At 46.4% G+C, this 22,200-nt stretch overlaps 1 pseudogene; it reads left to right on the top strand.

Annotated features, from left to right (window-relative positions):
• LOC102534566 (RAB6A-GEF complex partner protein 2 pseudogene) overlaps nucleotides 1-10,603 on the top strand; it is a 47,789-nt pseudogene extending 37,186 nt beyond the window's left edge.
• The last annotated feature ends 11,597 nt before the right edge of the window (nucleotides 10,604-22,200 follow it).

Raw genomic sequence — 22,200 nt, 5'->3', positions numbered from 1 at the left:
TTCCAGAACGGCGAGCTATTGTCAGTGATTGACAACCAGTCTCGCCTCTCACCAGTGACAGCCACACACAAAGTAAGCCTTCAAAAAGAGCTTGGTTCTCTTCAATTAGCAGAGCTGAAATGAAACCACTTAGAAAATTATACTATCGGGCAACTGGTGGGTTTTAAACATAATGAGAAAAATAAAGGCTAGGCCCGATGTTTAGCATCAGCTGTGCAAAAGACGTCAGATGTGCCAGGACTGGGGACCACACATTCTCCTGGACGCATGCCTGTCTGCCTCTCTGCCACTGCTCCAACCCTGGATCTGTTCATTTTTTCAGTCCTTTAGCAAATATTTATTGGTTCCCTACTGCCAAGGGCGGAAGCTACAATGTGGGGCAAAATAGATGTGGTCTGTGCTTCCTGGAGCTCCCAAACAGGCAAAGAGGATGGTGATCCCTTGTGATGGGTGACATCATGGGGACGTGCAGGGTGCTCAGAGGCAGAGCAGAGAGAGAGTCCGGCAAAAACATATTTTCACATTGCGTGGAAAACAGTCCCGTGGACAAAAAACCTGCCCAGCAGGCAGTGTGCTCGCCATTGGGAGCAAGATAAGGGTGGCCAGGGCAAAGGACCGGCAGCTGTGGAAAGGGTGGGCCTTCCCCCTGCTGCTCCCTAGTCCCCAGGAATTCTGTCCTGGGAGTTCTGGAGACACAGCTCTGGAAAGCTGGAAGAGCTTCGAGTCACTCAGCACCATACATCTAATAAACCATGTCCCAGCACATGTGAAGGCTCAGGAGAGAATGCGAGTGTGGCACACACGATTGCCTGCAAGTGAGTCCCTAGGACTGGGCTGCCCAAGCCAGGGGACGGAGGGTCAGCCATGGGAAGGACTTGGGCTCGGTCCTGAGGCAATGGGGAGCCACTGAAGGCTGCAGGCAGAGGAAGTAACACCCTCAGATTTGGGATTTTCCAGACAATACTCAGAGAGTGAGACCGAAAGGCCAGGCTCTGAGCTCTGAATGACTAACTCCAGCGCCTGTGACCTTCACCCAGCCCCATGTTGGTGGGATTCCTAGAATCTGAAGGGGCCTGACCAAGGAGACATGGACAAGAGAAAGCAGAAAGACAAATGTGCATCTAATTGAAGGACAACTCCAGGGTAGACTTGAGTCTCAGATCTGGGTCCCAGTGGAACAGGATACAGTGAAGATTAGATTCTGTACCTGCCTCTGTCTGTCATTAGCTGTTTAACACGGGACAAGTCAACGCCCGTGGCCTCCCCCACCTCCCCCGAGCCTCAGTATCCTCGTCTGTGTGATGGGTGGAGGGTTAGGGATCTAAATGAAAATGATCATCACTAAGATTCAATGAAGTCTTACTCTGAGCCCAGTGCTGTATCTCATATCATGCCTACAAGCACCCGGCACAGTAGATCCAATTATTAACATCCCTATTTAACAGCATGAAAACTAAGATTCAGAGAAGTTAAATAGCTTGATGAAAGTCAGGTATTAAGTGCAGAACCAGGATTTGAATCCAGTATTCAAATGTTTTAACCATGAAAACTTCCTATTTTGAAGCCCTTAGAAATTAATTGCATGAGGATTTCACGAGCACTTGGGTTATGAGGGTAAAAAGACGAAGAAGCAGGGTTCCCCCAGGGCAGAAGACAGACACACACTCTCCATCAGGTTGGGAGCCCCGAATTCTAGTCCTGGTGACACCACAAGTTCAGTTTGCCTGAACGGAGAGTGAGTGTGAGGTGTGTACAGGGGAAGTGGGGAGGATGTGGTTGTGAAATAATCTCTCTGGGTCTCTCTCCTGTACTTTGGGCTCATGTTGTCAACAGGATGTCATGAGAGACCCAGGACTGGGAGGACCAACACCTGGTACAACTATAACCACAGCATCACTGCAGCGCACTGAACGCCCAAACTGACCAGGGCTGACCTGGCAGCGTGGTCTGTGCTGAGAAGATCCAGCCACCACAGTCTGGATAGAAGCTGTCCCAAGTCCATGCACGGTGGACAGAGCCCAGAGGGCCCAGTCTGCAGGAGAGAGGTCTCTCTGTGGTCGGTTGTGAGATTAGGTCAGGCCCGGGGCCAAATAAGGGAAAGATGCCCCTGGCGGCAAGCTTAGATAAGCCGCCCAAACCACAGGCAGCAAGGCACCATCCAATTAGAGCCAATTAGCCACCTGCAGGGCAGGGGCGGCAGACAGGCCAGAAAGAGGCTGGGAGAGCCCTGCGCCTCCCCTTGGTCCCCGAGCCCGCTGGCAGCACCTGTGGGAACCCAGGCCTACATACAGACCTGCCCACCGGTGACCCACCCTGCTCTGCCTAATGAGCCGAGGCCAGTGATGGAGGACACAACCTGCAGAGAAATGTTTTCTCCCTTCTAATAAACTTTTTCCTGAGATCCACGGCTGGGTTCTCCCATGAATACAGCCCCAGGTGACAGGGGAGGAGGGGCAGAGGCGCACAGTAACAGTTCATTTAGCAGGGAACAAATGGTCTCCTTTCAGGCCAACAAATAAAACATTATGCACTCAGACAAGCACAGGGGCCCAAGTCCGGTTGGAAAGACATGCAGAGGACACAGCATTGGCTCCTTGGAGAAATCCCCTGACTGCTTCCAGGAGGGAGAAAAAAAAAGCGAAACCCACAAAAGCCAAAAGGAGATGCTCCCATCAAACAACACAGAAGGTAAAATGTGGAAGTGTCGATTGAAATAAAACATTGAAGTCAAAATGATTATGAACAGCAATCATAGATTGGACTCATGTGTGTAATCCCTTGTCACTCACAATTCACTTTCACATGCATCATCTCTTTGCTTCACTACAACTTGATGCAGCAGGAAAGGAGAGCAGCAGTGTCCCCCTTTTAGAGAGAAAGGAGGCTGTGAGGTTAAGCTCAACATCACACAAGCCAAGTGTCAATGCCACAGTCCAAACCAACCTTTGAATTCCAAAGCCACTGCACCTTCCATGTAGGACATCAGATCCAACCTTTGTTATATTCCTTTTACATTTCTTTTGAATCATAATATGTGAGGGCTGAAAAGGTTCTTTTCCCCCCTGATGTTAAGGTTATATGTTTTATTTATTTATTTTTAATTTTTTATTGACATGTAGTTGATTTACAATGTTAGTTTCAGATGTACAGCAAAGTGATTCAGTTATACATATACATCTATATATATTTTTTCTTTTCAGATTCTTTTCCATTATATGTTATTAGAAGTAACTGAACATAGTTCCCTGTGCCATACAGTAGGTCCCTGAAAAGGTTCTTAATAATTACGGGAAACCTAGAACCCAGAGATGTTATGCGATATGCCCAAATTAACACACGTAAGGACTGGGTCCTCGGTCTTCATACTCCCTCCAGGTCAATATTCTGCCCACGCTCCTTCCGTTCAGTCCCCAATAACAAGGAACTCTTTCTACAGACACCAGTAATAAAAACACTTTTATGTTGTCCCCTTAAAAACAGTAGATGCCAGCAACTCATGTATTTCTTTTCTGACATGAGCTTTTACTTCTAATAAAGCAATAACCTTAATGTGGTAGGAGGAACAAGCAGAGAAGAAAAGAATCAGTAGTGTTCCCTACACGCAGTAGGGGTTCTATAAATGTTTGCTGAATTGAATGTAGCGAAATCAGCGTGGACCCACAGGGAAAAGAGAAAAAAGAGAAGGTATTTTGCACATACATGGATGGAAATGCATCTACTCTGGGTAAGACACTGTGCTGGGAGTTTGGCACAAAGAAGACATTTGCCACGTTCCAAGCTGGTTTCCGACATCAGCTTAAAGCTCCCACTGTCTTTACATCGCACGCTCGCAGAGAGAACACAGCGGGAAGTGTGCTTCCAGGCAATCCCTTGGAAAATGTTTGACCTTCACTGAAGTTTTGACACTGTTTTCAGTGTCACCTCAGCGTCAATTTTTTTTTTTAAGGGAAAAATTCTGAAGTCAAGAAAGAAGTATGTAAAGGAGGCAGAACTGTTAGTAAAATCCTAGTGACAGTGCAATTACTGTAACCTGATGTCAGGAGGCATCTCACACTGTCACTGAGCTTGCTCTGTAAAGGATTTTGCCTGATGGTGACTCCTGTCAATTTCTGTCTATTTTCACTCCTCCTTTCAATCCACTGGTGGCTTCATAGTATTGGGGGGTGGGAGGGGTAAGTCCCACAGGAGGTAGGAAATGTCACAGGTCACCATGTTACACTTTGGTCTAGAAAATGTTCCAGTGGTCACTACTGTTTATTGAGCACCTGCAATGACAATGATTATCTTATAATCAAAAGCACAGCTAACTTTTATTGTATGTTTGCTATGTGTTCTATGCTAAGCACTTGACATGCATAATTTTTTTTAGCCTTCACACAACAACCCTCTGATGTTCAACTTGCCCCAAGCTATATAACTACATGGTGGCAAAGTCAGATTCCAAATTTAAAACCCATGTTCTTTACGAGTACTCTCTCATTCATTCTTTTATTCGTTTGTACAACTGTTGCCAATGACTACATTCTCGTCCCATTGCAGAAAGAATTCAGAGACAAGACACGGAGGTCAAGAAAGTATAGTTAGGGTTTATTAAGGGATGGATAGCACACTCTCAAGGAGAGAGCAGGCAGGCTCAGGTGAGCAGCTGCCCTGAGTTTCTTTGCCAAGTTGGTTACATAGAGCGTGAAAATGAATGAGCAGAATACTCACTGGGGAGGGAAGGGTTTGGGGTCGTATTCCCTGGTTTTCATCCCAACTCCACCTTCCCGAGGGGAGGAGGGATTTTTGTCCTTATTTAGTATGGATCAGAAGTGTCATGGCGTCGGTGCATGATGGGTACTTCTAATCTGCAAGGCTAATTTTATTGAAATGAGGGCATAATGAGCAAAGGTCTTACTTTCAGACACTGGAGATTCCTGCCTTTTCCCACTTTTCTTTGTTGGCCTTCAGGCCACTTGTCACCCCAAAATGTGTGACTGTTTATCAGCCAGGGGTTCCTGCTTTTCTTTCTCCGCCCATGGACCCATGGTGTTTACATGATGTAAGGTTTCCTGCATTTGGCCCTTGCCCCTCCTTTTTGCCCAATTCCTGGCATTTGGTCTGCACCCCCCTTTCTCTGCTCATATCCAGCTACCTGCCTGCTCTAACACAACCACGGTGTACCAGACATTGTGCTAGCTGCTGGGATACAGAGGTAAAAAATAAACACCGTGCCCTCAGGAAGCACACGGTAACTCGAGCGGTCGGATAAACTCAAGGGCACATATTACGTGTGAAGTGCAGTCCCAGAATGGATGTTGGGTTCTTTGGGCATATCCAGGAGGGACATGCCTAAGTCAGTGTAGGAGGGGCTGAAGAAGATTGCCAGAGGAAATGATGCCTCGGTCTGGAAGGGCCAGTAGAAGTCTGTCGCATGCAGGAGGGCGTAGGGGGCAGTTCGCGCACGGCGGGAGGAGTGGGGGCAGGAGGCACAGAGACGAGGCGCCGTGGGAGAGCACAGGCACGTGCAAGGTCTTCCAAGTAGCTCAGACAGTTCTGCACCCAGAGGAGAGAGGCAGACAGTGAATGGAAAGAAGACTGGAGGGGAACAAGGCTGAAAAACAGGACAGAAACAAAGGAGAGGCTTTCTGCCATGCTAAGGAGTCTGAGATTTATCCTGAAACCCACGGTGGCCTGTAAGGTTTGTAAGCCTATGTGTGATGTTCAAGGGAAAGGCTTCCTGGCTAATTCCTCTCCACTCCTCAGGAGGGAAGAGCAGGGCAGCAGAGCGTCCATCCTCGCTCCTCAAAGGAAAGGGACTGATTTCTCTTTTGGGGGAAATCAGAAGAGAGCAAACACGTGTGGCTAGAGCAGATATGCTCTGGGCTTTCCCAGCACCATGCCAGCTCCATATTTGCATTTTTTTATCCTTCTGCGGAAGATCCAGAAGTGACTGCAGGGTGCTCTGGGGACCGGGCAGACAGCTTGCACGAGGCTTGGAGGGAGGAAGAGAAAGGCAGGCGGCATCTGCCGGGTGTGCGGAGAACAACTCTTCCGGGGCAGCTCAGATGAAGATCCTCCTATCTGCCTCGAGCAAACGGTGTCATCTCCACCATTCCATGGTGTCTGGGTAACCGTGCTGATGGCCAGGCTTGGCTCCCAGGCCCCTCCTGGAATGCAACTGGCTACCCAACACCCATGAATAAATCCCTTTCTGCTTAATTTATTGCATCTGCAACTAAGAACCTAATTGATACAACAGAACAGTTTTTTCTCTTCCCTTGTTCGTGGCTCTCTGACTTCAGAAGATCCTCATTCATTGCTCACCCACGAAGTAAGCCTGCAAGGCCACTTTTGCTCCTACGGGGGAAGGGAAACATGTAGATATCCAGCCCAGGCCAATGTAAAGAGAAAGTTCGAGAGGTCCGATGGAGCTGCACAACCTAAATTCTCCAATCAAGCATTAACAGATATCAGACCCACGTTTCATCTTTTTCTAACTCCAGTATTTATCTCCCCCTTGGTTTTTAACTTGGAGAGAGACGGGGTGCGAGTAAGTCTCATCCCTCAAAATCCTCCCCCAACTAAAAAAAAAAAAATAACAAGATCACATTTGTGCTTTGGAAGCAGAGAGACCAGTTAGAATCAGCCGCTTGGCTGGAGTAAACCCAATTCCAGAGTCAGTCTGGAGTAAGGGAAGGGATGCTTCTGTATTAATCAGAAAGGCAATGGGAGCCCATGGGGAGCAGAAACTTCTGCTCAGAAATGCAATCTGCTGATTACCAGGAAACCCTTTTTTCGCAAAAGACGTCATAATCTCCAACTCTCAGCTCACTTGTATTATTTGCAGGGGGTTGATTTCCCCCTTGACACTCACAGAATTGCCCAAGGCACCTGCTTCCAAAGCATGTGGTCTCCACACCTGAACCTCTTAGAGCTGAAAATGAAGGCTGAATAAGAAACAAGAGTAACTAACCCTGCGTGGAGCCATAAAGGACGAGACAGGACATGGGCTAAATGAAAGAAGTATCAGCCAGGAAGCCCAAAGGTTTCTAGTCCCTGAGCCTCCTGTTACTGGCAAGCTCAATTCTCCCCACTGCTCAACATTCCCCTCACCAAAACAAGGAGAGAACGACTGTAAATAAAGCTTTCTTTGTTGAGTAACTAGTTTACATTCTATACAACAAGGGGAGGTGGGGAGCAAAACTATAGGCAATCGCACTTAAGGGCTGGCAACCCTTCAAGAAAGCTGAGAGGACACCAGGAATGATGGGAGGAGGAGGACAGAGGCCTCTAATGTGTCCCCCAACGTCCATTCTCCCCATCTTCGCACCCAATTCCAACACATGGCCACCTGGAACAAACGCAATGCTCTTTACAAATGATGTCACTTATATGTGGAATCTAAAAAAACAAAAAGATACACATTTTATTAAAAACCAGAAATAGACTCACGGACAGAGAAAACAAACTGGCTACCAGGCAGGCAAAGCGGGGAGGGATAGACTGGGAGCTTGGGATTGATGAATACACATCACGGTATGTGAAGTGGATAAATAGCAAGGACCTCCTGTATAGCACAGGGAACTATATTCAGTTTCTTGTAATGAGCCGTAATGGAAAAGAAACTGAAAAAAAAAAAATATATATATATATATATGTATATATGTATATGTACAACTGAATTGCTTTGCTGTACCCCTGAAACTAACATTGTCAATCGACTACAATTCAGTAAAAAATAAGAAGAAAAAAGCCACAGGGTAAATTTTTAAAAAGAATAGAAATCTAGGTGTAAATAAACAAATATACATAAATTTTAAAAAACTTGTTTTAAAAGAGTGCTACTTAGTCTCCCTTTGTTAGGAGTGTCCAGTTGACTTCGCACTGGCCAATGAGAATCTAAAAAAACTATGGGTCCAACTTCTAGCCGTGCCCTTAAAAGAAATAGGGAGGCCCTCCTCTGACCTCCTTCCCCTCTCCCAGCCGTCTAGCTCGAATGTGGAGTTGGTGACGTACCATCATGAAGATGTCAACAAAGTCCAAGGGATGGGGAACAGCAAGCTGGAAGGAGGCTGGACCCTGAATGACTTCACAGCTGGGAGCTGCCCTGTGCGCTCAGACTTTTACAAGACTGAGACATGCATTTCTACCATTTTAAAGACACATTTTAAACTGCTTTATTTGGTGTCTTGGCTACATGCAGTTGGGTTTATATCCTAATTAATTCAGATGGCACGCCAGCCCATCACTTACCTAGAAACCTTAGCTTTCCAGAAAAGCTGTAAACAAAGATAAAAACAAAAAAACACCCCCAAAAAGCTGACTTATATTTTCACTGGAGGCTGATGCACTTTATTCATAGAAGTGGTACCCTGGCCAGGACTTGGGTGGTGATTATTGACCCTTATCAGAGCCACGTCTCCAGTGAGCATGGTTCCCGAAATATATTAGCCAACACAAGGATGGAGAGAAAGGGAAGAAGACTGCTTTTAGAGGCAGGAAAACTGACAGTAGCAAGACATGATAGTGCAATTCAACAGTGAGGGAAGAGGCTACAAAGGTATGAAAAATAGAAGGAGAATTTAAAATTCATACCTCCACAGGTTGAGAGCCACTCATCTATAAAGGCAAGTGGTCCTGCATCTCTAAATAGCCCTTAGGAATACCAAATATATAGCTGGACAGAACAGTTGATGTTCAAAATGATATTCCCGAGTCATGATCTATTTTTAAAAAGCAGGGAAGGATATAATTCACTTACAAATTTTCAAAACATTGGTCATGTTGAAACTTGGCTTATTTGAAATACCTCAGTCTGTGTGGTGCCACACTTATAAATTATTTCATACAAGTCAATGTTCAACAGAATACACTTGGATATCATACATGTAGTCAGTGTTAAAACCATTCATTCTAAACCTACACTTTCTCAGGCTTTGCCCTAGATGTGATGTCCTAAAAATGGCTCAGACACATCACTGCTGTCTGGTAACTCCTGGTCTAGTTTTGACATAGACAAATAAGGAAGTCATTATAACACCAGCTCAAGCCTCTAAGGAAGGAAAATCAGATGCAATGTAGATAAAAGAAAAAAAGACTGCTATCTATAATATAAAAGAATCCTTACAAAGTGATAAGAAAAAGAAAAACCATCCAAAAAAAGGGCAAAGACAATGAATCAGCTATCCAGCCAAAAGCAAATCCAAATGCCCCATGAATGTGAAATGACGCTCCTCCTTGGCAGCATCAAGAAAATACAGGGGGCGAGGGCTGGGCCCCGGAGCGACGGCCTCCACCTTGGTAGTGCTGCGTCAGCTGCCACCGTACCTCCCCTTCCGCCCTCCCTCTCCCCAGATCTGGACACTTCCCTCTGACACCGTGGTGCTGACCGCCCACTTCCTCGGACCTCACCCCCAGGCGAGCCAAGACATCCCTCCCTGCCGTGGTACTGACCTCTGACACCTCTTGTTTTCTTCTAGATCCAGTTCCGGAGCTGCCATGATTGAAGCGGTAGCAGGGCCAGCAGAGGTCCTGTGTTTCTGGCGGGGGAGGTGCTGGAGTGTGTGGTGACCGTCACCAATCCCCTACCTCCCACAGCCACTTCTGTGTCCAGTGAGGCTCTGGCCTGGGCCAGTGCCCAAATCTACTGCCTCCCCCAGACTCCAGTCAGCCAGATGTCCAGCCTGAGGCCCAGACTGTCTTTCTACCACACCAAGGGGAGAGGGGTCAGTGTATCCTTTCCACTCCACCAAAAATCCTGTTCTGTGACCTGAGGCTAGACCCTGGAGAGCCCAAATCATACTCCAACAGCCAAGTGCTTCCTATAGAGGGACCACCTTCCTTTTGGGGTCAGTCAGTCAAGTATGTCTAGCTGACCCGTGGCTGCCAGCCCGTCAACTCACCCATCAGTTTACTCAGGGTCTCTCTGAGGGTTCTTGTGCTGATCAGCCTTCAAGATGTCCAGCTTCTCCAGGATAAGGCTGTAGCCCCATCCAGTCCATTCTGGAGGAGGAGGAGGGTGGGAAGAAGGCTCATGGCTCGCTGAGGTGGCTGGGGAGAACCTCGTGGCTGCCACATCCTGCCACAGCCTCCATCTCGACAATATCAGTGATGCTTGAGGAAAAGTTGGGACATTTGGCAGCTTCAAATCTGTATACAGACTTGGCGAGGACGTGGTGGGGACCTTAAACTTAGGATAAGGAACTGTAGCTCGTTCGCAGTTTTCAGTAAGCTTACAGATTGAGGAGCATGTACAGCCTGAGTACCAGTGGTGTCGCAGGGCAGAGGGGTGGACCCTCTGTGTCTCATGTCACTCATGCCTGGAGCCAGGAGTCCTGCCTCCATACAACCAGATCTCCCTCCCATCACTCTCAGCTCCACCCCAGGCTTCTGCACAGCCGTTGCGTCCCTGCAGTGGGATTTGCATTTTGAGTCTGTAACATCTTGAGAACCAGGTTTGGTGCTCCTACCTCCCATGGAAGAGCCCAAGCCTGCCACCTGGACAGGGCCTGAGCAAATGCCCACAGACACCTTCAGCCGGGTCCTCCCCATCAAGGGGCCACCTGCAAGCCCTTCCCTCACCTCATGTGCAGCCCCAGGCCCCAGCACCATAAGCATCTGAAACTGGCCCACCTTGGCACTGCTTTCTTCAGGATGCTGAGAACTCTCAGCACCCGGACTCTAGTAGGGCCCATTGTTTCCACCTGGGGTCCAATGGCACAGACAATGGGAGGCAGCTTTCAGCTGTAATATTAACTTATTTATTCAGAATAAATTGGCAGCTGCTAGTGGTTAACAACAACAACAAAAGAAAGAAAATACAAAGTGAATAGCAGTGAGATATCACTCGTTACATTTGAGGGTAGCAAAAGTAAAAGAGAATGATAGTATGTGCTGCTGGCAAAGATAAAATAAGGAAATGCTGCATCCATGCTAATGGAAGTGAGGGAATTACTATATTCTCTTCAGAAAGATACACGGTGCCATCTACTACAACTTTAAAAAGCACACTTCCTTTGACTCTGAAGTGTTAGGTTTGGGGATCTACTCATAAAACTTACAGCATCAACAGATACTGATAAATGTACCAGGATGCTTATTTCAGCATTGCTTATAAAAATTAGTGGAACAAAAGTAAATGCCCATCAGCAGAGAAGTGGTTAAAAAAATCTGTGGTATATTCATACCACTGAAACTTATACAGCCATTGAAAAGAGTGACTTATATCTATACCATCTGACTGATGGAGAGCTAGAATGGGGTAGTTTTCTAGTATTTAAAGTGATAAAAAGCAATATGCCAAGGAATGTATATATGATCTCATGTTTTAAGCCAATAACAAAAATCCTTACATTTGCATATGTGTGTGTAGGAACATATGTGTGTGTGTGTGGACATACATGTGTAAATGTTATAAGAAGCTTAGAGGAAGATATGGAAGGCATCCTGGTTGTTAGATTAGCTTGAAGGGCAAGGGAGAGTAAATAAACAAAATGCTATATTAAAAAAATTGCTGTCCAGGATAAACAAACAGAAAATGGTTTGCATAATGAGGCAGAATCAGTAAAATTATATCTACATTTTTTAGTATACGTGTCTAAAGAGATAAATGAAAAGATGGTCACCAAATTATAAGCAAGACAACTGGAATTTCAAATGACTTTTTACTAGCTTCTTATACTTTTCTATACTTGCTCATTCTTTACAATTAATTTGGTTTACTTATATGATTGAAAAATTAATAAAGTGAGAAAAACAACCAATGTCAGTGCTGGTCAATATTGCATGGAGTTAACTAAGAAGACTTCATGCAGGACATGGGATCTAAACTTGACTTTAAGATTCTATTGGACTGGGAGGAGATTTGAAAAAGGAGGGTGTTCACTGTAGAGTCAGAAGCATGGCAGTGGAAAACATGGGGCTACCACCAGGCATCCATCTCATCTGGAACAGAAGATAAAGAATATGCAAACAGCTGCAGTTCCGGGACCAGAGTAAAACCAAAGAGATGAGAAGTAGAAATGGCCACCATAATGCATGTACAAAAAAATGTGATTTTTAGAATTAACATTAACAAACGAAAGCAGCTTGGTTTCTTCAAGTTTTACAAATTGACAAATATTTTGAGTTCTTAGGACTCTGTCCATGGTGACACCATGTGTTTCACTCAGATGTAAACTTCAGTTGGGTAACATTTTCACTTTAAACCCTCCTTCCCGTCAGTTTCCAACTCGGCTGTAAATATTTGCTTGCAGAAAAAATGTCACTAAAGATCTAAGCTCAAGCTTCCAAAAAAAAAAAAAATGGTCATTTTGAAACAAGAAGAAGTCATATTCTGCATGTTAATTAAACAAGAAGTCTCAAGACCTAGGGCTCAGAGCTCATTTCAAAAAAAAAAGATTCTTATTTATTAAAAGCCTATGAATACAAATGAATTCTTTATTTGGTATTCATTCTTATTTAATTCTGCCCCCTTTGAGACAGGAACTGCATGTGCTTTGCTAGATAAATTGAAAGTGTGTCTGATGTCACTGGGTCTCTTGTCATCCACAGTATGGCTGTTTTAAGTCACAAGTGTACATATTAACTGTGTAGGATTCCTGCACTGTCACCAAAGAGCCTGAGTGATGGCCATTTTTTGGCTCAAGCTAATCAGTGTCATAGAGCAGCCCAAGGTAGCTGTTTTCAACCTGAAAAATACTCCCTTCTCTCTTTCACAAGATGCTTCTTGTTCTCTAAGTGGAAGGTAAACTCACAAGGGCCCCAATTTTCCTATTCCCATCACCATATTAGGAAACATGGCAAGTAACATTATTATTCCATTTCCAGGGAATTGAAAGACACACAGGAACCCTCAGGTAACCCTTCGTCCACCTGACAGCAAGATAGGAGGAAAAACTCAGGTCCCTGAAAGATAAAGCCTGTGTCTTTTTAGACAGTGATCCTCTGAGCATTGGGCTAACAATGAAAAGCCAGCCAAGAAAAATTTCATCATTTTGTGCTTTGCTGGGTTTTAAGAACAGCAAAGAAAAAAAAGAGTCTGGAGAATGAAAATGAGAACAGATAAGATCAAACATAAAGGGTCGCAACCCCAGTTCTGCACTGACTGGCCACAAAAATCTCAGCACTTATTTAACCTCATTGTGCCTCAGCTTCCTTCTAGAGGAATATGAGCTTGTTTGGAGAATTAAAGGGATTACTATGAAAAGTGCCCATCAGCACAAAATTGGACTCAGTAGAGATCATTGTTATGAAGGCAGCAACAGTGACAGTGATAATGACAAAGGTGGTGATGACAATGATGATGATGATGGCAATGGTTCTACTGCCAAGTAACTCCAGGATCTTAAACAGGTCCCAGAATCTCATCAACTTGAATAGCAAAGAGCACAGACTACCAGTGCTCAAATCCCATTTCTACCACTTCACTGCCTCTCGTATTCCTTATCTGTCAAATGTGAAGATAAATCCATCTAAAGTGTTCAGAGCAGCACCTTTTCTCGTAGGCAATTTTTGCCTCTTTTAAACAAGGCAGCTGGATAAAAGGATCCACAAGCTCAAGTTCTACGTATCATCACCCGGTCAGGAGTTTTAGTGCAGAAGAAACACAGTGTGGTGAAAGAGTGCAGCCTCCAGAGTCAGAATGACTTGAGTTCAGACCCAAGCTCAGAAATGCACCAGCTAGGACTCAGCGTCTCAGATCCATGATTTCCTCCTCCATTCATTAAAAACTCGCAAATTTTTTTTTGATATTTATTGACCAGGCACTGTTCTAGGTGAGGATCGTAACGCCACTCCTAGGACTGTTAGAAGGACTGAGTGAGAGAATACAGGCAGTACGCCCAGCCCAGTGCCCGACATACATCAAGCATTCACTAGCAAGAGCTGTATCCCACCTGGAGCCAGGTGCTACCAATGCCGAGCTCTGGAGGCCTCCAGCCCCTACTGCCTCACTGACAAAATATCCCCACACCAACGTTTCAAACCACCCCTTTAGGTTTTGTAGCATACCTATGAAACCACGGAACCACAAACTATGTCCAGAGTTGCTCACCAAGGTCTCAAGCAAGTAACTCCATCCATGGTTCTAGTTCAAGAAGGCTTCAGACATACAGATGAGCAGAGCAAGGGATGAAAGGAGTTTCTAAGGCAACAGTCCCAGGAAATGTGGACCCTGCCAGTACTGAAGTCTCCAGACATAGTGCCAGCAAAGCCCCGCCCCTTTTCAGGAAGCAGCCCCTCCAGCCAGACTTCTTCTGTCTCATTGAGTCACGTACTAATGTGAAAGTAGAAGTTTCCCTGTTTCTTTCTGGAATCAATTCCTACATCAAAGAAGAGGGAATGAGCTTTGGGCCCAAGTCCTGGATTCAATACCTTCTACTTCTTGCTTGTTTGAGGCGCTCAGCCAGGTCACATTAACGTCTTACACGTGTCTCCCTTTCTCACCCGTAAAAGGATAATGCCACCTGTGAAGGTGTGGGTTAAGGGCTCCATAGTGTTAGCTTTGAGCAAGTATTGGGCACAGAAATCTGAGTTAGATGTTCTGTCTCTAGGTGCCCACAAATGCACCTAAGATGTAGAGTGGAAAGAGCAGAGGCAATAAAATTAAGGAGGTCTGGGTTTGAATCTGGACCCCATCACTCTTTTTTCCTGTCTGATTTGGCCAAGTTATATAACCTCTTGGAGCTTAGCTTTCTTTGTCTGTAAAATAAGGATTAGAACAGTAATTACAAAAGGCTACCGTGAAGATTAGTGAAGCAATTTATTTAATGGAATTAAAAAATAAACCAAACTAGTATGTATTCATTTACTCCATATTTGTTGGGCACTTGTGTGTACAACTCTGCATTAGGCATTATTAGCATATATAGATGTACATGACAGGATCCCTGCATGTTGTCTAGTTAGGAAAATGTGACAAAACAAAGGTCAAGAAGAAATGCAATATATACACAATGGACTACTACTCAGCCATAAAAAAGAATAAAATAATGCCATCTGCAGCAACATGGATGGACTTAGAGATGATCACACTAATTGAAGCCAGAAAGAGAAAGAAAAATACCATATGATAGCACTTATATATGGAATCTTAAAAAAGGACACAAATGAACTTATTAACAAAACAGAGACAGACTCATAGACATAGAAAATAAACTTATGGTTATCAAGAGAAAAGGAGGTGGCAAGGGATAAATTGGGAGTTCGGGGTTTGCAGATGCTAACTACTGTCAATAAAATAGATAAACAACAAGGTCCTACTGTACAGCACAGGGAATTATATTCAATACCTTGTAATAGCTTATAATGAAAAAATATGAAAAGGAATGTGTGTGTGTATATATATATATATATGAATCATTATGCTTTATGCCAGAAATTAACACATTATAAATCTACTATACTTCAATAAAAAAAGAAATGCAAGTGTTTAATAACTTGTACATTAAAAATAAGGGGGAAGGATTGTCACGTTTTATATGCTTCTCTATCATTTGAATTTTTCAAAGCTTTTAGTATTTTTGTATTCAAAATAAAGAAAAAATATAAAAATAATGAGAGTAAGAGAAAATAAGAACTAAATGAAAAGATGTTATGAATATTAATCACTCTTTCGAAGCTCTTAAAAGGAATGTATTCATTGAACATCACTCATGCACCTTTGTGCCCATCACTGTGGTGGGTGTGTATGTGTGTGTGTGTGTGTGTGTGTATATCTTGAGATTAAAGAGGTGGATAAATTATCCCCACTTGGAAGGAATTTACAATTTCCTGGGAGAGACACACACATGGATCGTAACACAGCACTCCAAAAGAAGTGTGTTAAAAGTGCTGGGGAAACAGAGCTTACTGAAGTAAAGAGAACTGAGTGGATGTCACTTTTGAGATGGGTCCTAAAGGATGAATAGACTTCACCAGGTAAAGGAGTAGGAGGTATTTTCCAGACAAGGAAAGAAAGGTATACAACGGTATAAAAGCCATGTGTGTGGTGTGCACGTGTGATGGGAGTGGAGTGTATGAGAGTGTGTGTGTGTGTGTGTGTGTGTGTGGTGATTCTGTGTGTGAGGGTGTGAGTTGGTATATGAGTGTATTAGTCTATATGTGTGATGGTGTGTGTTTGTGTATATGTGTGTGTGTGTGGCAGTGTGTGTGATGCTGTGTATGGGTTTGTGAAGCCCATTAAGAGGGAGCAAGAAGGCCAGGCTATGAAAGGCCTTAAAGTCTAGGGCCAGTGATTTGAATTCCATGCTTCAAACCATAGGGAAACATCTCTGTGTTTTTATCTGGAAAGTAACACAATCGAAGCTATGTTTTAAAAAGATCATGTCACAACTGTGGAGAGGCACCATACTGGAGACCAGGAGATGAGCTGGGAGGCTCTGAGAATGGTGTGGACAGGGGACAAGGAAGCTAGAGAGGAGAAAACAAATTGAAATAATTTCCCCATCACTCTTAGTTTTAGATGGCAGATAAGAGTTTACTATACTATGCTTCATTTTTCTTTTTGCCCCTAAGGTTAAATGAATTTACAATGCACTGTTTTTAAAAAGTTGTCAACTCTATGGAAGACAGATACAAAACAAAGGAACACCCCCCCCTCCAAAGCTGTTCCAGAACTCAGCCTGTCCGAACGAAGTGCCCCAGCTTGACCCAAACAAGAGCACGCTTTTGGGGCTGTGAAAGCACAAGCTAACAGCCCCCCTTCCAAGCTCTGACCCCACACCAATAACTGGAGTCCCCAACCCTGAAAACAAACAAGAAATGGAGTTGATGGCTTTCTGGGGCCACAATGTTTATTTTATAACTAAGTTATCTGGTTATGTTGACACTGAGGTCCAAGCCAGTCTATCTGCAATGAGTCTTCCACTGTTTGGGGCTCTTCCTTACGTTGAAAAAAAGCCATATGATAAAACTTTGCTTTCATGTTTCGTTCCCGCCCTCTCTGTACTAGAGTTCCTTCTCTCTGAATTTCCTCCCTACCTGTGTGTCTCCCTTTTCTTCCTCCACTTCTCCCCCCTCCCCCTAATTCTCCATCTCTCCTACCTCTTTCTCTCTGGCTGTATTTGAAGTCTTAAGCTGTCTCTGTCTCTCTCTCACTACTGCCCCCCCCCTTCTGCCTCTTTCCCTTCCTTCTCCCTCCATATTCCTTCCCACGATATAAAAAAAAGCTTCAGTTTTAGGAAAGGAGCAAGGCCTTTGCTAGCAAAAGAGTCAGACCAACAAACATGGTCACAGTAAGGTGACTAGCTGAGTCCAGATGCAAGAAAAAAAAATTTGGAAAAGAGAGAGGGTTGAATGGTGGCCCTTTATTCTGAGGAAGGCAGGTGGAGACTATGGTTCCCAGTTGTCCCTGGACACCAGTGTCTCCAGGCAGCCTTCCAGCTGGGCAATTTCTATTTGCTAATAAGCCCCAACCAGCCCCCATCCCTTCCTACCGGGAGCGAGGTGGCACTGCTGCTGCCACATTGCTCAGCCAGCCACTCCTCTGGATCAGCTCAGAAAGGAAGAAAAGCCATAAAATTCAGAACAAGCTAAGGTCAGCATTGCAGGGGATCTCAAAGACCACCCGGTCCAACCTGGCCAGGTCAGTGGTGGAGAGACTGGGTCCCCAGTTGGCTAAATGCCAGGGGGACCCATTATTAGAAAACCCAGACCTGGGACCTGTTGCAAAAAATCCCTCTACACTGGGAACACCTCTAGGGTTTTGCCTTCTAAATAGAAATCTACTACAGAGTCCAGATGTATAAACAGAGAATAGAGGATTAAAATAGAAACAGAACGCGGTTAAAATGCACACTGGTGCATGTCAGAAATCCCCTGCACGCTGCCCGCAAGAAGGATGTGAGCAGCCAAGTCTGTTGAAGATGGGGCTGCAGTGGTGGAGAGGGCTCCAAGCTCTGAGGACCTTTTTAATATGGCTGTATTGTAATACTGCAGTGCCAAATCCCTCTAGCCATTCCCCCGAAAAGAAGGGAAGCCCTGCTCAGCAGGAGAACTTCCCAGCCCTGGAAATAGATCGCCTCCCTTTTGCACCCATTTAATAACCGCTTTATGGTACAGGAGCAGGGGAAAGGTGCCTCCTCGGAAGGCACGGCATAGGAACCTCTTCCGCAACGACGCGATTTCTCGGACATGAAACTAAAATGCATTCACCTTAACTCAGCCACCCAAAGCATCAAAAAGCCACTGTGAGGCGATTCCCAGGCGAGAGTCCCTCAGAGACGAGGGGGATGGGGAAGGCAACCGGGGGACACACCTTTTCTGAGCCGTTTGAAACATGCTGCCTGCAAAGTCCACCCAGACCGTGCTGCCAAGGGTTAATTTCCTCGGCAAAAACTGATACTCTCCCTCACACACACACACAGCCAGCCAGCCAGACAGACATACACCCCTACCGCACCCCCACCCCCGCAACCTCTGCCACCACCACACATTTGAATCTCTTTAATCTTAAATTCAGAAATTCCCTGATCAACCCTATCTTTCCGGAACACCCCCTCCACCTGGGCTGAATTCCCACTTCATCACCAGTGAAAGCCCACAGAGCCGGGCATAATTATTTTCCTACAAGGTTATGCCTAATTGGCCACTAACCTAATTGATTAATCATCTCATTTTTCAAGGCAGCATCAAAGAGCCAAGCTGATGAAAAAACATGCGTCCGGGCGGCGCGTGGGGTAAAATTATAGAGGGAAAGACCCGCCCCCCCCCTGCCCCCGCCGGCCAGCTTGCCTGGTTTCTGGACGCAGAGGTGGACAGAAAAGAACAGAAAACCCAGAACGTGCTGGGCAATGCGCAAGACCACAGAAGGACTGAGCTGGGAGCCTCGACGCCACCCAGCCAGCCTGAGTCCAGCCGCCTCCGACGAGGATGAAGTTGTTTCCCCCGGGCCGGGAAGGGTTAAATGGCTGCGCGCCAACCCAGCCCAGGCTGGCATCAGGGGAGCAAAAGCCGCTAGTCCTAGTGGCCTCGAGTCCGCGTGGGGGCTCCCGGGGGTCGCCCCCCGACTGCGGCCACAACTTGCGCGGCTCTGCGCTGCGCTGGGCCCTCGCCCGCGCCTTTGCGCGCCACCCAAAACTTTGCGCACACTGCAGCCGCCGCCTCCCGCCTCGCAGCCAGCCGCGCGCCACCAAGTGCCGCGGGCAGCTCCCCCGCAGCCGCCGCTGCCCGGCTTCGGCTCCGGACTTTTCCCACCGCTGCCTCTGACGCCCACCCTGGAGGCTCCCTCGCGGCTACGGGAGCTCGGCGCCCGCCCTGCGCTGAGCTGGCGGTGCGGGCGCGGCGTTCCAGATGACCACCCCGCCCGGCCGGGCAGCGCCCGCGGGACAGACTGGCCCCCTCGGCCACCCTCGCCCCGGCCCGCCCATCCCGAGCGTCCCACGCCGGGGCGGGCGAGCGCAACACCTTCTCCTACCTTCCCCGCCGGCCGCTGAGGACCACACTCTCCGCTCAGCCCTCTCGACTCATCCTCCGGCTGCAGGAAAGGGCGAGTGGGCTCCGCTTTTGTTCCCTGGGGCTGGCAGGTCCGTGTGGGGCCAGGGCGCACAGGAGATGCCGCGGAGCTGGGTATCCCGGACGGGGGATGCTCACTCCCAGCAGCTCTGCCGGCAGCAGTAGCAGCGGTGGCAGCAGCAGCGGCGGCAGCAGCAGCAGCAGCAGTAGAGATAGTGCCGGCTCTCTGCAGGCCACATCTTTCATACCTTATACATCACTACCGCATTCCCCCGAATAGGGGAGCCCCACAGCATTTCGCCACCTAGTGCAGAATCCAGGCGCCCGTAGCAGTGGCAAGACCAGACCCGCCAGGACTTAAGCACCGCGAGGGGAGAAGGACCTCAGTACCCACTCGCAGTTTCCCTCCTCACCTCGATCGCAGCGAGGCCTATAACTTGAAGCCATTCCGCAGTCCTCACCTTCTGAGACTCTCTGCTCCCCAAAGAGGTCTGGACTTAAGACCAAGTAATGAAGATTTATAAGCGGGAACCCCCTCTGAGCTGCCGCTGGAGTCTGGGCCTGCCCGTGTTTTTACACACCCTCGTGCTAACTGGAGTCTTCACACAGACGAGGTTTTGCATCAGCAGACACACACTCTCTCGCACGTGCAGAATTCCCAGAGACACATTTCTGAGCTCCCCATGATCTAGTGTGTGGGCCCCGGAGCAGGCAGACAAGGGTCTCAGGTCCACTGTGTGACTTTAAGCAAATTGCCAAATGATGGAGCCTCCATTTCTTCATCTGCAAAATGGGAATCAGATGATCTGTCTCGCAGGATTGTTGTGAGAAGCAAATGAGATAAATGCAAAGCCTGACACAGGTTAAGTGAGAGCAGATAGGACTTGCCCATCATTCAGGGCAGCTGATAATAATACATCAACAACAATTCACTTATTCAGTAAGAATTGATTGTCTGCTTACTGTGTGCCAATCTCTATTTTATGATGTGGGGTAAGACTTTCAAAAAGATAGATAAATAATCCTTTCTCTCTTGAGCTTGCTCTCAAGTATGAGGATGCAGAATAAAAAACAAGTCAATGAATAAGAAGCTGGCAGATTGTAATAACTACTATGACAACAATTTGAACAGATGGTGATGTGTGATAGGAAACAACTGGGCAGGACATCAGGCTGGGGGTTGGACAAGGACTCTCTGAGAAGATGAAAATTGACTGGAGACTTGGAAGCATTAAAGGCAGCAGGAATAGTAAGTGCAAAGGCCCCGAGGCAGGAATGAGTTGAATGTATTTGAAGAGCAGAAGGAAACCAACTGTGGCTGAAATGTAGCAAAAGTGGTGAATAGTGGTATGAGGTGGGGATGTGAGAGAGAGAGAGGCTGGTCTTAAGGGAGGAATTCAGTAGGCAATTTGTTTGGAGTTAGTAGAGCAGGGATTGTTACGGGATTGGCAATGACATAATTTGCATTTGTAGAAGCCCACTCCAGCTCTCCTGCAGAGAATGGACTGGAGGGGGCTTGGGTGGAAGCAGGGGAAACAATAAGAGGGTCCCTCAGTGCTGAATAAAAGTCCCTTTCCATTCCCGGGCCTTCACAACCACAGGGACCACCCTTCTTCCACTAGGTCTGCAAGGGGGAGAGGCCACTTGACAGGAACCCCAGGAGCCTGGGTGTGGACTTCTCCCACCGCTCTCTGAACATCCTTTTCCTTAACTGGCAAATGTAAATAATATATATTCTCATAAAATTATTGCAAGGATTAAATGAGACAGTAAAGGCATCAAAGGTACTAAAAAACCATTCACTGCATCTTTACCACACCCCCCACTTCAATTTTCCCAGGAACCTCCGGAGTGCTCCTACCATACCTCTGGACCCATCTATGAGAAGGGAGGGTTAATCATTCCTCTCCAGGAACTGCCCAGCCCAGGGCCTGTCAGGATAACCTATTGGATTCAGGAAGAGTTAGTTCATCCCTACACCTGGGGAAACGCTTGCATTGCTAATGCCAACCTCTGCACCCATCTGTCATTTTCTCAAGCAAGAAACAGATTTTCATTTTGTTTAGGTCCTTTTTATTTATTTTTCCCTGTCTGCCATCCCCATCTAGTCTGAAGCATGCAGGACATCATCATATGAAGCACTCAAGGTATAAAAATAGAAGGGGAAAAAAAATGTCTGGTGGGGGTGGGGTGGGGTGGAGAGCCAGAGATGGCAGGAGAGGGAAACAGGCAGTCCTTTCTCTCTTAGCAACAGGAGGAAAGGTTCTCAGCTGAGACACATGATCATTCCCTTACATCTGTGCAGTGTAAGAGATTCCAGAGGCCTTCAGAATTCTTTCCCCCATTAATACCACAGAAACCCAATAAGGTGAAACACATATATTGGGATGTTGTCCCCCTCTGACAGGTGAGGCAGCTAAGCCCCTGCTAGGTGAAGCAGCAGAGTTGGCACTTGAACTCAGGCACACTTGACTTTTCGGCCTCTCCATGCATGATGTGGTCCCAACCTAATGGAATTGCCTAACTTCCAAGACCCTGAAACCTTTATCGATTTGAGACTCAGAACTGTGGGTCTCAAAGATACTCAACTCATTCCCTGGTACCCAGCTCAATGGATTGCACTCTTCCCCATCTTTCTCTGAGTCAGGTTTATTTAGAAACTAGGATACCAAAGTCCAAACAGCGATCTTACACTTTAAGCGGCCCTAGAAAGGGACTCAGTATCTCACTGTTGCGGGGCTGGAGATCCAGGAAAGGACAATTGCT

This window comes from Vicugna pacos, chromosome 13 (assembly GCF_048564905.1).
Source record: "Vicugna pacos chromosome 13, VicPac4, whole genome shotgun sequence".
NCBI lineage: Eukaryota > Metazoa > Chordata > Mammalia > Artiodactyla > Camelidae > Vicugna > Vicugna pacos.
Note: the sequence above shows the minus strand (reverse complement) of the source record. Positions and strands in the feature narration are given on the sequence as shown.